The sequence below is a fragment of the Carettochelys insculpta genome, chromosome 4, assembly GCF_033958435.1.
Source record: "Carettochelys insculpta isolate YL-2023 chromosome 4, ASM3395843v1, whole genome shotgun sequence".
Lineage (NCBI taxonomy): Eukaryota > Metazoa > Chordata > Testudines > Carettochelyidae > Carettochelys > Carettochelys insculpta.
In genome coordinates this window covers 61,997,135-62,011,287 of record NC_134140.1, presented here as the reverse complement: position 1 = coordinate 62,011,287, position 14,153 = coordinate 61,997,135, and positions in this window count along the sequence as shown.

The window sequence follows — 14,153 nt, the reverse complement described above, 5'->3', positions numbered from 1 at the left end:
AAGTCAGTAGAATTTTATTTCTATTCTGTAGCTTACTGCTAAGAATTAGGGCTATTTTAAAAAAAAAAAATCAAAACACTTCCTCCTAAAGGATTTTTTCCAATGGAAATTGGCTTTGGAGGAAACACTTTCAAACAATATTTGCTTTTACAAAAAATGTTTTAATTGAAAACCCAAAATCCCAAACCTTAAACATTTTAATTTTATTCTTTGGGGATTTGCATGTAGGGGGAATGCTTGCCACCATGCCTCCCTTCAAAGAATCCAACATTTTCAGTGAAAATGAGGAAAACTGTAGGAAAGAAAAATGATTTATTGACCAGTTTCATCAATAACTTAAAAAAAAGCTAGCTGAATTATTATACATATTATTTGATATTTCACTACTGAGAAACAGTTTTCTTTGTAGTCACTTGATGCTGCAAAATTATGGTCCAGTTCTAATCAGGAGAGCACCTGCTAGTCATTCATTTCAATGAATGGCATAGCAGCATAAAGACATTTTCAAGAAAGAAAAGGAAAAAATTGTGTTAAATTTGCTAATTTAAAGACCCTTTGAATAACGTTGCCATTTTTCCTGCAATCTGTCACTGAATGTAATTGTTTTGCTAGCTAACTGGCAAATTCTAACTGCAAGAAACTCATTATTTAAAAGGCTTTTAAATTTCACATTTTATCTCATTTGACAGTCATCTTTTGAAGAACCTTCCTTTATTCTGTTAATGTCACTAACCTAGATGACTGATTGAACAAATCATTTGAATTGCCATTAGACATTTAAAAAAGCTGTAGTCCAGCCTGCTTTTTAATTTGTTTTGCAAGTCTTCTAAGTGGGAAGTTTTTGAAGACAGTTACTGAAAATTATTTCAGAGATTCAATGGGAGGTGATGTTCCTTACTGCCTCTTTTTTTTTTAAATGTCTATTTATATAGGTACCTAATTACTGGATTTCATATGAACTTTCAGCACTTGGAATAATCTGATTACCATCGGCATATGTTATCCAACACTCATTTTTGTGGAGAGGAAGTGAGTTCTGTATTCATCTAGAAAAGTGGTTCTTAACATATGGTCTACAGACCACTTGGTCCATGACCATCTTGCAGGTGGGCCGAGGCTCAGGGCTTGTCTCGTCTCCCGCCCATTGCAGGGACCTCTTCTGGGCTATCCAACCCTGTGCCACTGCCCTTTTAAACTACACCTTTTTAGGTGTTTATGTTCCAGTAAACTAATATGAATAATTTTGTATCTAAAATATTTAGAGACAAGCAAATGCATTTTGTCATTCTTGGAAGTTGGCTAGTGGTCCATGAAAAGGTTGGCATTCAGTAGGATGGGTTGTGGCCATAAAGTTTGAGAACCACTGATCTAGAATATTTTTTTAAACATAAGGCATATGTATTGGGTGTGGAGCTTAGGAAATGAGCCTGTAACCCACTCTGGGAGAGTTTAATGGAACTAGAAAACTACTGGTGCATGTCATTGCCCCTATAGGGTGGGCCCAGTTGAAGATTAAGCACAGGTCAGGTAAATCCTTGCTGAAAGGAGTAGGGGCTGTAAGTGAAGGACTATAGGGCCAGCAGAAGGAAGAGGGTAGGCCACGACAACCTTTCCAAAGAAAGGAGCTTTTACAAAAGATGAGAGAAATACTGGGAAAACACAGGAATAACATAAGAGCCTGCAGTTATCCTTGACAAAAGGGTCAGAAGTAGGGTTCCCATAGTTGCATTTTCAAAAAAGTAGCACTAATAACTGCCAGTGTCAAATCTTGGGTACATCTGTTCGAATGTTTTCCCCACGGTATGAATGTACCACTGATCTATCAACATCTGTGTCTCATAATTTCTACTGATTTGGGGATTGTTATAATCATTTTGTTTCAGAAATTTTGTGACTTATGGGTTTAGACTGAATAATTTCTAGTTACATTATAAATTATTTAACTTATTTAATGTCTGGTAATGATTCTAAATTGCCACTCTCGACTGCTGAGGGAAGCTAACTTTCCAGTTATTAGTGTTAAATTGTTTAGGTAATATAGTTCTGATTTTCTTCCATGCATATCTTACTTAGCAGCAGTTAAATAACTTCATATGGCTATAGCTCTAATGGGACTACTTAGAACACTGTAAAGAGAGTAAAGTTTTTTGCCCAAAGTCTCAGTTGCGTGCCCAGTTCATATGTGCCAGAATGCCCCAGATGCTCTAATTTTAAGAGTGGTCTTAAAATTCTTTCATCTCAGAAGGGAGTTGTCCCCCAGGGAGCTCACTGTTTGTTTTTCAAAGAGATTCTCCTAGTATATGACTTAAAATTGTCAGGATTGAGAACGCTATAAAGTCACTCTCTAATATTTAGTTGAATATTCATCTGATAATTTTTGCACTTCAAAGCATGAAGAACTTTCGTTCACTAAAACCTTATTTCACACTCAGTAATTATGTTGCAAGAGTATACATGAAAGAATTGAAAAAAGAGAAAATAAATCACCAGAAAAATTATTCCTAACTTGAAATTCATTGTCATTCATATAAAATGATTAAAAGACATTTTGAAAAACCTTGTGTGCAAGTTAAAACTGTTCAGAAACAGATCAAACAATTTCAAGTTGTTTGTGCAGAATTAATTTTTGTGTTATCTGTTAAACAGATACTTACCATGAAAACTTATATCCCTGAATCTCATAACTGATCATATCCCTTCACCTGTCCTTGGTGATCATTTCTTAAACACGGTCTATAAATAACCAATGAGTAATTTGAATCTTAACATTCTAGTTATGTTACGAATGAAATAAGTATCTTCTAATATTTATGTTCATTTTATTGTAGACAGATGCTTGCACACACACACACACAATACACTTCCTCTTGGTAAACTGATAGCATTAGAATTGTTAGAAGTTTAGCTTTCTTGAAAGCTGTCCCTAAAGTCAGTAGCTCTCCTTGGTGACATGTATGCTTGTTTGCTGTATGTGTTCTGGATGTACACTGTTTTCAGTGATCTTGAGGATGCCAAAGATAGTAAAGTAAAGTAGTGCTGTCTATCAGCCTCATACAATCACTGACAATGGGAGTTATACAAATGTACCACAAGAACCATTCACCTCTCATATATACTCAGGCTATGTCTTTATTATGAGGTTTCAATTTAAGGTAGCTAGCTCGATCTTACAGTGTGATTGTCTTCACTGTAAATACCATTAACTCGATTTAGGGAGCCCTAATAGTGATATAACATCACCAAAACCAGCTGGGTATAATGTCAAGTTGAATCTAAAAGTTAGAATGAAAGCTAGTGTGGAAGTGCCATGTCTTTAAATTGAATTTATTAGCCTCCAGAGGTGTCCCATATGTACCCCACAATGCCCTGCTCTGGCTGATTGCACCTCTGCTGCTCTCCACCTGCACAAGAATTCGGTAATGGGAAGACCATGAATTTCAATTCGGGACCAGAAAATGCATAGTTGTGGTGTTATACTTGTATGAGAGGCTGAGAAACATTTTTCTTTCTTTGCTATTAGTGCTGTGAGCACATCTATCCATTACAAATAGCCCGAGCATGGAGTTTGTGGCTCTCTCTCTCTCTCTCTCTCTTTCTGCCTCTGCTAGCTGAACACTTGCATTTTTTTTTCTGCTGTGCTTGGTGCCAGCCACTGCCCCACCACAGACATGGCAGTTGTGGGGGTCACGCTTATATGAGAAACTTCTCATCAGTTTACATTTCTGCAGGCCCCCATTTTCTTCCCCCATAAGTGCCACACAGTTGGGGTCTTTTCTGTACCCAACCACATCACGTGACTAGTCACTGACCCTATAAAAGGACATGCTTGCTGTTCAGTGCTGACCATGCTGACACATGCTGAGGGCTCCAAGGAGGGAAAGATTTTTGGGGGCTTGCAGCCACTTGGGGGAAGTCTGCCCTGGCAGCTACGAATTCCGCTCTCCCATGTCCTGCATCAGAACAAGGAAACTGGGGGCTAGCTGTCATGGGATGAGTGAAGTCTCTCCCCGGCACCTATGAATTGCAGGGCCTGGCTTCTGCCTTTAGCAAACAGTTCAAGTGGCCCTCCAGCCAGGGACCCCACACGCCACCACCCAAAAATATTTTTGAGGGCCATATCAACTGGCCATTCAACCTCCTAAATACCAACCCCCGCCATGCGCACACACAATGACAATGAAATTTGGTGGGTACAATCCCCCCCATCCCACATGTTGGCCACAAATCTTTTTTCCTAACCTTTTATATTGTCTTTCTTCTAACTTTGGATCTCTTCATGCAGGGTAGAGTTGGGTGGAGGCCAATTGAGAAGAGGCAGACTGCTGGGAGATCCCAAGGCATTGAAGCTGTATAATGAACTGGGAAGCCATAAATCCTCCCTCACCAAACCTTTTTTGTTTTTCTTCAAAACCTTTACTATCTACTCTTTCTTCAGGCTTTGCATTATTTTCGGGGATTAGATGTAATCAAGGGGTGGGGGGACAGTGGGTGCAGGGCCACTTGAGAAGACTCAAACACCTGCTGCTTTTTATAAAATCTTTGGTAATTCAGTTATAGCTATCATTTTAAGAAGCAATTTAGTTATAGAAGCAAAAGATTTCTGTTAATTTGGCCTACTTTTACTTCATTCCACATGGAAAAAATGGATGTTTGCTTACCAAGGGAGGACAAAGAGAGCAAAGTAGGAAGATATCAAATACCTACAACCACTTGCAGGGCATTTTTTCCAATGCTGCACCAGTGGAAATACTCAGAATTCTAGGGGAAAGTGGGAACTGTGGTATAGGTTCCCACAATGTACTGCTGCAACAGTTGGCCTATGTCTACACTTGCATTTCTCTTTTGAAAGAGGCAAGCAAATAAGGGAAATCAAAAATTCAAATGAGGTGCAGATTTACATATCTGGAGCCTCATTTGGATATTCTCCTTTTGAAAAAGCTTCTTTCAAAAGAAGAAAGCAGTGTAGACACAGCTATTTCAAAAGTAAATCCCGTGTTCAAAAGAACCCTTTTTTCTGAAACACAGTAGGAAGAATGGTTCTTTCAAAAATGGGATTTATTTTCAAAAGAGCTGCATCTACACTGCTTTTTCTTTTCTTTTGAAAGAAGCTCTTTCAAAAGAAGAATATGCAAGTGAGGTGCTAGATATGTAAATCTGGCACATCATTTGCATTGTCAGTTTCCCTCATCTGCATGCCTCTTTCAAAAGAGGAAAGCAAATGTAGACACAGCCTCAAAGCTTGCTGCTTTGAGTGTGGCAGCAAAAACTCAACTTTCTGGGAAGCACATAGGGAGGTGAGGATACTCAAATTCAAATTTATAAAACCCAGGCTACAAAATTTATTTTAATGAATTCAAATTTTATCTTGTAGTGTAGACATAGCCTTAGCTGTTAGGACCAGCTCTGTGTAAGGTCTATTCCCCAGCTATGACACAACAGTGTGAGCTCTGGGAAGTTAATGCAGCAGTCAGAATTCTATCAATACTTCCTACTTGCTCTGGTAAGGAAGCAGATTATATGACCTCTTTTCAGCATATGGATGGCTTTTCACTTTTAAGCCTGTCTTGTTCCTTTAACTCACTCCCTGCCGACTTATTTCTCCCAGTTGAGTATTGAGCACACAACCCTTACTTTCATTCCCACTCCAAGTAATCACCATGAGGGAGCTTGTGAGGAGCCCCAGTCCCTGTTACTCTCCTGTGTAAGTTTGTCATAGTCTGAAATCTAGCCCTTCATAGTAACAGCTGAAGTGTTATAAATTCAGCTGACCACAGTATTTTGAAGGGGTGAGGTTTTTTGTCAAAACAATTGAACAATTTTTCCCATAATTTTATTAACTTTTTTTTACCATACTCCTAACATATATTGAGGCAAAACACAGAAGATTTTTCAGGTTTTGATGGGTGAGGTGGATGTTTTTCAGTTTGACATGTTTGCAGTTAGTCTAAAATGTAACTTCAGATAGTGTCTACCTGCTGTAGTTGGTAAAGAAATAGCTGCCCACTTTTTAAAATAGGCATGTGATTAAAACTGGGGAAACTATACCTGTTGTATGTCTGCAGGTCTCAAGTAATAATGTCTTCCTAGTTCTACTTTATGGGATCATATGCATCTAATTTGGTTCCCTGCCTAATCCTAATTCAGCATTAACAACTCAGTTCCAGTGTGAAAGGGTTAGCTGGCCAAGAGCGATAGCATAGTGTATGCTGTAGGGATAGTACAGTTCACTAATTAGGTAGTGAGTGTTTTCTATAGTTAAAGAAGTTCAGTAACTATACCTAAAATATGCCTTAGCTTTTAAAATTAACAAATAGTAAAACAATGCCATTTGCTCATTAAAAATTGAAACAAAAGCAGTTATTCTCCCTTTGTGTGGGCCAGCACAGTGAGTTTTTCCTTTCAAGTTAGTGTAATGAAGGCATTTTAAAAATTCTATTTGAAATACTACCTTGAAATCAGAAAAAAAGAAAGTTTCCTTTTGTTATTTAGTACTTCAACAGAAATTACTTGATCTTATGCATTGCATTCTTTTTCAGTATAAATATTCAAATTAATTGTTTGTTATCCTGAGATGCAGCCTGAAAACAAGCTGCTTCCAACCCTCACTTGTTTGTCAAATGTATCCAGAGATTAGGTTGACATTTCATCATTCCCTGAAAAACTATGATACATAACTAGTGAAGTCCATCAGAATAACATAGGATCTGATATGACTTTGTTTTTTTGAACACTTGCTAGATGACCATGATAAATTTGCCTTCAGTGATTGTAGCTTTGGTACGTAATGCACTTGGAAAAGTGAAATCTGCAAAGAAATTCCATAGTGTTTTTCCTTCTGATGAGGGAGGGGAGGAAAAAAAACCTTAAATCTTGTGGGATTAAGTATTATTCAACTGATATTTTTAAAAAAAAATTCTGTATGTCTGCATGATGCTCATTGAACTAAACGAGAACCATATGTACTGCACATCACGGAAAAATCAGACCAATGTGTACATACAGCGGAATAACCCACCTGTTTTGTCAAGAGATCATTAAAGTTGTGGTAAGTATTTAAATATAAACACTAAAATCTCTGTCCTTCTGTTGCTGCAAAGCTGTTTACCATGGCTTCCAGTCTGTTTGATTAATACATAAAGGTGTGTTTATATAAAGGAGCATATTTCAGGCTTTTTTATTATAAATGTGCATGCACATTGAATATTCATAATGTTCTGTTTTATTACCCCATAAATGTTCAACAACCTTTCTCTACTTAAGAAATAATGAAAATAACTTTGAATTGTGTTGAGTCAACATACTCAATTGCCCTTTTCCGCAGCTATGTGTCTACTAAAAACAACTTATCAGAAGTGAGGCTTTCTCACATTTTGGATCAGAAACATTTGTCTTTACAAGCAGAGAGACATTTTTGTGGTGCCAAGTTTTTTTGGGAGACAGGGAATTGATTAATGCATTGCAAATCTGTTTATTGGGCTCAATAACAACTGTGATCAGTTTCCTAGAGACAGTCTAGTGTCCCCAGTTTGAACATTTTTTTTTTAATTTCTGCATCTGAGGTCTGAGTTTTAATTCTTATGTAGAATGGCAGGGCTCCTGTCATGCCCTGTTGGTTCCAGGCCTCCTGGCAGCTTCTCTCACATGCCTTGGAGGCTCATGGCTACCCTTTCATTGCTTCAGGTCTTTCCAGAGGCAAGGATCAATGCTTACGGAGATACTCCCCTCACAGGCAAGTCACTAATGTGGGGCAGTACCCCCCTCCAATGGTCTGGTGCCCATCATCTTATTGGGGCAGCTCTCTAGGAAAAGGATGCGGGGAGCCCAGGCCTGCCCACTATTCTGGACTCCAGCCCCAGGGACCCTAAACAGTTGATGGCGGGGGGGGCTTTTCCAATGTCCCAGTCACATCAGCCTTTCCCTGGGCAGCTACTTCCCCCTCTCACCCTTTCTCCCTGGTACCCAGCTGAATCTCCCCTTTCCTCCAAAGCTTGGTTCTCCAGCATCACTTCCTGGACCATTCATCTTCTCCTTCCACAATTATACCTGATAGGACCCTTTTAAAGGTGATCCTGTTAGCCTTACCTGGCTGCAGGTGTCTAGTTATCTTGCTGCAGGCCAGCTCTTAATGAACCACAAGGACTTTTTTATGAGGGGAACAGAAACCCATTCACCCAGTATATCTGCCCTAATAAGGTTCCTACAGCTCATAGTCACTGTGGCAGACTGAAAACAATATGCAAACTGGTACTTTCTTCACCAGCTTCATGAAACAAAGGACTTCTGTTTTTGGAAGAAAAAAAGTGTTTTTGATTTTGATTTTTCCTTAATACTAAGTGTGCTCTGACGAATAAAAAAAAAAAAAGCTTCCTTATCAGACCCTTTTCCCCCCACATGTGCAACGGTGACACCCTCTTGATGAATGTAGACCCCTGCATGGTGCATGCTGCTTCATTTGCAAAAGGTTACTTGAACAAAAAGCTGTGGTTAAAGCTTTATCTCTGTGTAAGAATATGTGCATGCATTCTGAGCAGCTACTGAAACAAAAAAGAAATCTCAGATCACTACTGCATCTCTTGGTCTCTTGTTTGATAGTGTAATATTCTCTTGTCTGGACTTGCTTAAGAGCTGATGACTTAGTCCAGTGTTTCTTAACTAGGAGTACATGTACACTTGGGGATACAGTGAAGTCACCTGGGGGAAGGATAAATCAACTGACCTAGATATTTTGCCTAGTTTTACAACAGGCTCCATAAAAACACTAGTAAAGTCAGTACAGTCCATAAGTTCATTCAGTCATTGGTTTATTTCTACAGCTTCATATGCCTTAGGTTGAAATGTAAATACAATATTTCTATTTCAATTCATTAATTTGGTAATAAGGTGGTAGAAAGCAAATTTTCAGTAGCAGTCTTCTGTGGTATTTTTGCATGTTTTTTGTAAGTGAGTAGTTTTTAAGTGAGGTGTAGCATGGTGGTATAGAAAACAAACCTGATGCCTGAAAAGGGTACAGTAATCTGAAAAGGTTGAATGGCACTTCTTTCAAGACCTCAGATTACCTTAGGACCATATTTCTCATCCGGTGGTATGGCTACCCTTAGGGGTACATGAAGGGTACGTGATGTCTTGGGGTACTATATAAAAAGAGGTTGAGAAACGTTGACTTAGTCTACAAGCGAGCACTCACATCTTTATTCAGAAATAACTCACTTTTTGTTTTGATGGTCCCTCTTATCAAGTGCATGTGAATTCAACTGCACCATTAAAAAGTCTGAGTTCTGTGACAGGACAAGAATGATTGATGCAAACACAGATTGTGTTTTCTGGTCTGCCTTTTCTGTGTCGGGTATGAGAGTTACATATTTAAGCTGGACGCGTGTACTTTACACCGTGTGCCTCTATAACCAAATCAATTGGTTGGTTGCTAACTGTTCAGTCAGTGATTTTTGGCTGTGATGGAAACTATAGCAGGTATTAGTGTTGGTATGGGGGTGTCTTTCTTCCAGGCTTACACAACAGGGTAAAGTCAACCAAAGTTATGTAATTGTAGGTATGTGAATAACCTAGCTGGACTCGATATAGGTTAGGTCAAATTATTGCAGTGCACTGTGCTGGCTTGATGGAAGAAACTCTCCTATTGACTTACCTTTATGCTTCTCATTTTGGTGGAGTACTGGAGTCAACAGGAGAACAATCAGAAGGTTTTCACTAGGCCTGCTAAATCAATCACCTGTGGATTGATCGCCACATTTTTGATTTCCTAGTGGTGGCTAACAGGGCTACAAATACATACACATATTGTGTGGTATGATAGCAATTGGTAGGCTTCTGAAAATTCGTTTCTGTGTCAGGCTTTAAAATGCTATTGCATAATCATGCCTGTTTTCTCAGTAGGAGAAGAAACACTGATCCTCCTTCATGTAGGCAAGCTTCAGAAATGCCTTGTCTCAGATTGTTTCTTAATGCAGGTGCTCTTATTAACACCATGATTTGAATTGAGAATGAGATGCCTGACAACAACATAATCACTGTTTTACTAACAATACAAACGTGATTGTTGGGTTTTTTTGTACAATTAGCTTGACAGAGAACCTAAATTGTTCTGAAACCCTAGGAATGCTCTCCTCTGTGCCAAGAATAAACAATCTGTTCTGTGCCAGAGGAAAAAAAGACTAATTTTCTTTTTAATCTTCACAGTACTGGGGGTGGGGGGTGGACTTTTATCAAAACACGTAAAGGGAAGTCTGTTTAAAATGCTGATTTGCTCTAACGGATGCAAAAATAAATTTTTGCTTGGTGGAGAATCAAAAAGTCATGCAAATTTGAAGGGCCCTTCAAAGGGAAGTGGGATGTAGTACTGGCAACTTCTACTTCCCCTTCACTAGGGTCCCTTTAAGACCTCTCAAAGTTTGTAGTCACCTTCGTGGCTCAAAAGCATTTAATTCACTTTTCACCAAGCTGTCAACGAGAGCAACAATGGAACAACAAAAAAGGCCCCCAAACACTGTCTTATCAGTTCTTGTTCACCATAGTCTCCACAGATGGGCATCCCTAGTTTACTGCAAGGTATCCAGTGTCTGAGAGTATTGGTTATTTCTTTTAAGTAACTGATCTACTATTACTGCCCACTACTGCAACTTCCTGTTGCATTTTATGTTTGAATTTTCTGATTCCACACAGGCAGGCCTCATCCTGTGACCAGGGCAAGGTTATTCCCAAGCTTTCCAGCCAATCAGCAAATCGTCCTGACAGAGTAAGCTAAAGCATGGAATGGAAACCTGAAAGTATATTAACAAGCTTAGTTTAAAACCATGAATTTAGTCTATTTTTGTATCTTCTGTTGTTGGCTTATAAAGGGTGTTTCAATGTGTACAAACTACCAGTGGCAATGGGCATATGACACGTCTTATCTTATCTCACTACCTTTGAAAGAGAGCCACTTTTGCCAGAGTTATCTGCTCTGACTTCAAGAGTTTATTTTTCAAGCGAGTTTGGAAATAAAAAACATTCTGAACAACGTGTAATTTAATTAGATTCTAAATGCTCAAAGATACATTTCTGATCTTCTGGAGCCCATCTTACACGTGATGTCTTACATTGTTTAAGATCCAGTCACAGTACACAAAGAACCAGGAAACCTGTAGCAGAATGAGCTTCAGTATAACCTCTTCAAGGTGACTTTCTTTCATGCTTTGGTGCCTTTTGCATTTCCCTTTCTCGGTATACCATATCTCACTTCATATCCAGCAAGATTACACACAAACATTGATCACGATTGTAAGTTAGGCCCAGACCTCCCAGGAGCTCTTCTTCTTTTTATGAAAGTAGAGATCTTTAAAGTGGTGACTAAGTTCTTAGACTATAGACAAAGTGGATAATTACCTGAAGGATAGTAAATATGTCTAAAACAAGATACAAATAGGCACCACACCTCACTGGTTTGGTTTTTGTCTTTGATATGATTTAGTATTCTTGACATAACGTTTTTTTTTTTTTTAGATATAATTCCTTCTGAAACAAAGAATATAATCTAGGTAAATTTCCTTACTTTACTTCATGTGTGTTTCGCATTTAAGCATTACTGATTCAGTAACTTGGAACATATGTATTTCCCACAAAAGATTTTAGTGTTGCTTAACATTTAGAAACAAATTAAAACACTTTTAACTCAACCCCATGGCAGTGCGGGATTGCATAGCCCTGCTTAACTCTATAGCTCTGCGTACAAGTGCATGAAATATGTGGCCATCTTTCGAAAGAACGGGTGGAGTGTCCACACGTGGAATATCATCTACCAAAAGAATGGGGCACAGACATCAAAATCCAAACCTTGATCCTGTATAGGGAAGATTGCCCCTTTTTGAAAAACTAAATAGAGTACACATGTAGATGCTCCACAGCCTGCTTTTTTGAAAGAGGGGTCTGCCATGGTGCCACTCAGCTGGAGTGCGGGGCTGCTCTAGCTGATGGCCGCAGGGCTCTATGATCCCTGCATCTGGCCGCCTTAAAGCAGTACACATGCAGGAGCCCCATAACAGGATACAGAGCGTGCTAGGAGCAGCCCCAGCATGAGCTCCAGCAGCACACCCTCAGTGAAGCCTGGGAGCAGCAGCAGGCCACAATAGCAAGCACCCATCCCCTCCAGCCTCCCCAAGCCCTTTTAGGGATCCCAGGATTCCAGGGGTAAGAAGAAAAAAAAAGGGCCCCCTGCTGGACCAAGAGGGAGCTGAGGGACCACCTCGGGTTGTGGAAGGAGGAGGAGGTCATGCACAAAATGGGAGTGAATTGGCAGAACGCTGCAGCATTCACCCTCCTGGCCGAGTGGCCCCTTGTGAGGAGGCCCTGGAAGTGTACTGCTGAGCAAGTATGCTCCAAAGTGAAGGAACTTCACCAGGGCTGTGCTTGGGCTCAGGACCAGGCCAGCTGATCCAGGTCAGCCCCAGCTACCTGCCCATAGTTCTGGGAGCTCCACAGCATCCTGGAGTCCCAGGCCATCTCCCCACCCCCAGCAGTCCTTGATTCATCAGTGGACAAGCTGCAGCTAGAGGCTGAGGAGCAACCCAGACCGGGAACCCAGGAGGCCAAAGTGACCACAAAGTGGTCGAGTGAGGAGGGGGACCTGACCATCTACATCCCCTCCCCGTCATCTAGCCAGGTGACCAGGAGCCAGGCATCCCTGGACTTTGCTGATGGACCCTCTGATATGTACCTTCCTGAATCAGACCAGAGTTGATCTACTGTTCCTAATGAAGAACTCAAGATCTAATGCACATATTTGTATGAATAGTAATACAAGATATGAAAAAAATGCACATGATCAGTTTAATACTAAGTATATTGGTTGTTAACATTTTATAGAGAATTTTGAACTTATTTAGGCTATGATGCTGAAAGCTTCGACACACATCCTAATGTTTGGTGCATAACAAGTATCTATTCGCTTCAAGGGAGCTATTTGCCAATTTTAAATTTAAGTATAATTGTCTTTTGGATCAGAACCCCAGAACTTTTTTTCATGGGGAGGGTTTTTCTGTGAATAATTTTTCTTTAATTTTTACATAGGTAATTTTTAGTTTTTATTCACTTGACTCGAAATTTGTAAATGAACCTGCAACCATAGAACTGTCTATTTTTTTGCCTTGGATCCTAAGGCGTTTTTATGTTTGTATCTTTACCCATGATGGAGCTCAGTTGTTGACTTGTTAATTCTGTCCAAATAACATACAGAGCTGTTTATTTTATAAAGTGGCTTTCAAATAGTTTTCAAATAAAAGATGTTGAGGAAGGAGATAATCTGTATTTAGTATGATGGTCAGAAATTATATTTATTAATACCTTTTCGTAATCACTAGAAATTCCCCATGAAGAAGCTTATATTAATTGCTGCTCATTATCAGGAACTCTCTATTGGATATTTTGTTCTTTGTCACAAATGACAAAGAACTAAATTGTGTATTCTGTACCCACATTGATCAGCTATTAGCCACATAGGAGTTATTAGTGTGTGTAAAGTTGTCACATTTGTGCTCCAAATCATTAGACCAATATATTAAGAATGAATGGCTTCAAAGAAGTACTAGATATCAGTGCCCCATATAACACAGTATTCTGACAGTCACGAATGTCAGGTGTTTGAAGAAAAAATGAACACAACTGGGTAATTAAGGTGGTCCAAACCTTGTCATACAGTCCAAGCAGCTGGAAGTCAGAGGCTAGGAACACCTAAGGGTTGGGGTTGTGTCACTTGGTGAGTTGGTTTATAGAATTGATGGACCTATTCTCCATGGACCTATCTAGTACTTCTTTCTAAGCCAGATCTATTTTTGACCTTCATGGCATGGCAATGAGTTGTTCTAAAGTTAATTATGTGAAGAAGTCAGTTTTTGTTTTTAAATTTTGCTGCCTTTTAATATAATTGGCCCCTCTTTGGCCTTATTATGGGCAGGAATAAATAACACTTCGCTTTCTAGTTCCTTCACACCATTCACAACTACGTAGACTCCCTTAGTCTTCTTTTCCAAGCTGAACTTCCCACATTTATTAATCTTTCATCATATGGAAGCTGTTCCAACACCTAATCACTTTTGTTGGAATTCTCTGTACCTTTCCATTCCAAAGTGTCTTCTTTTCAAAGATAGGGCTGCCATAACTCCATG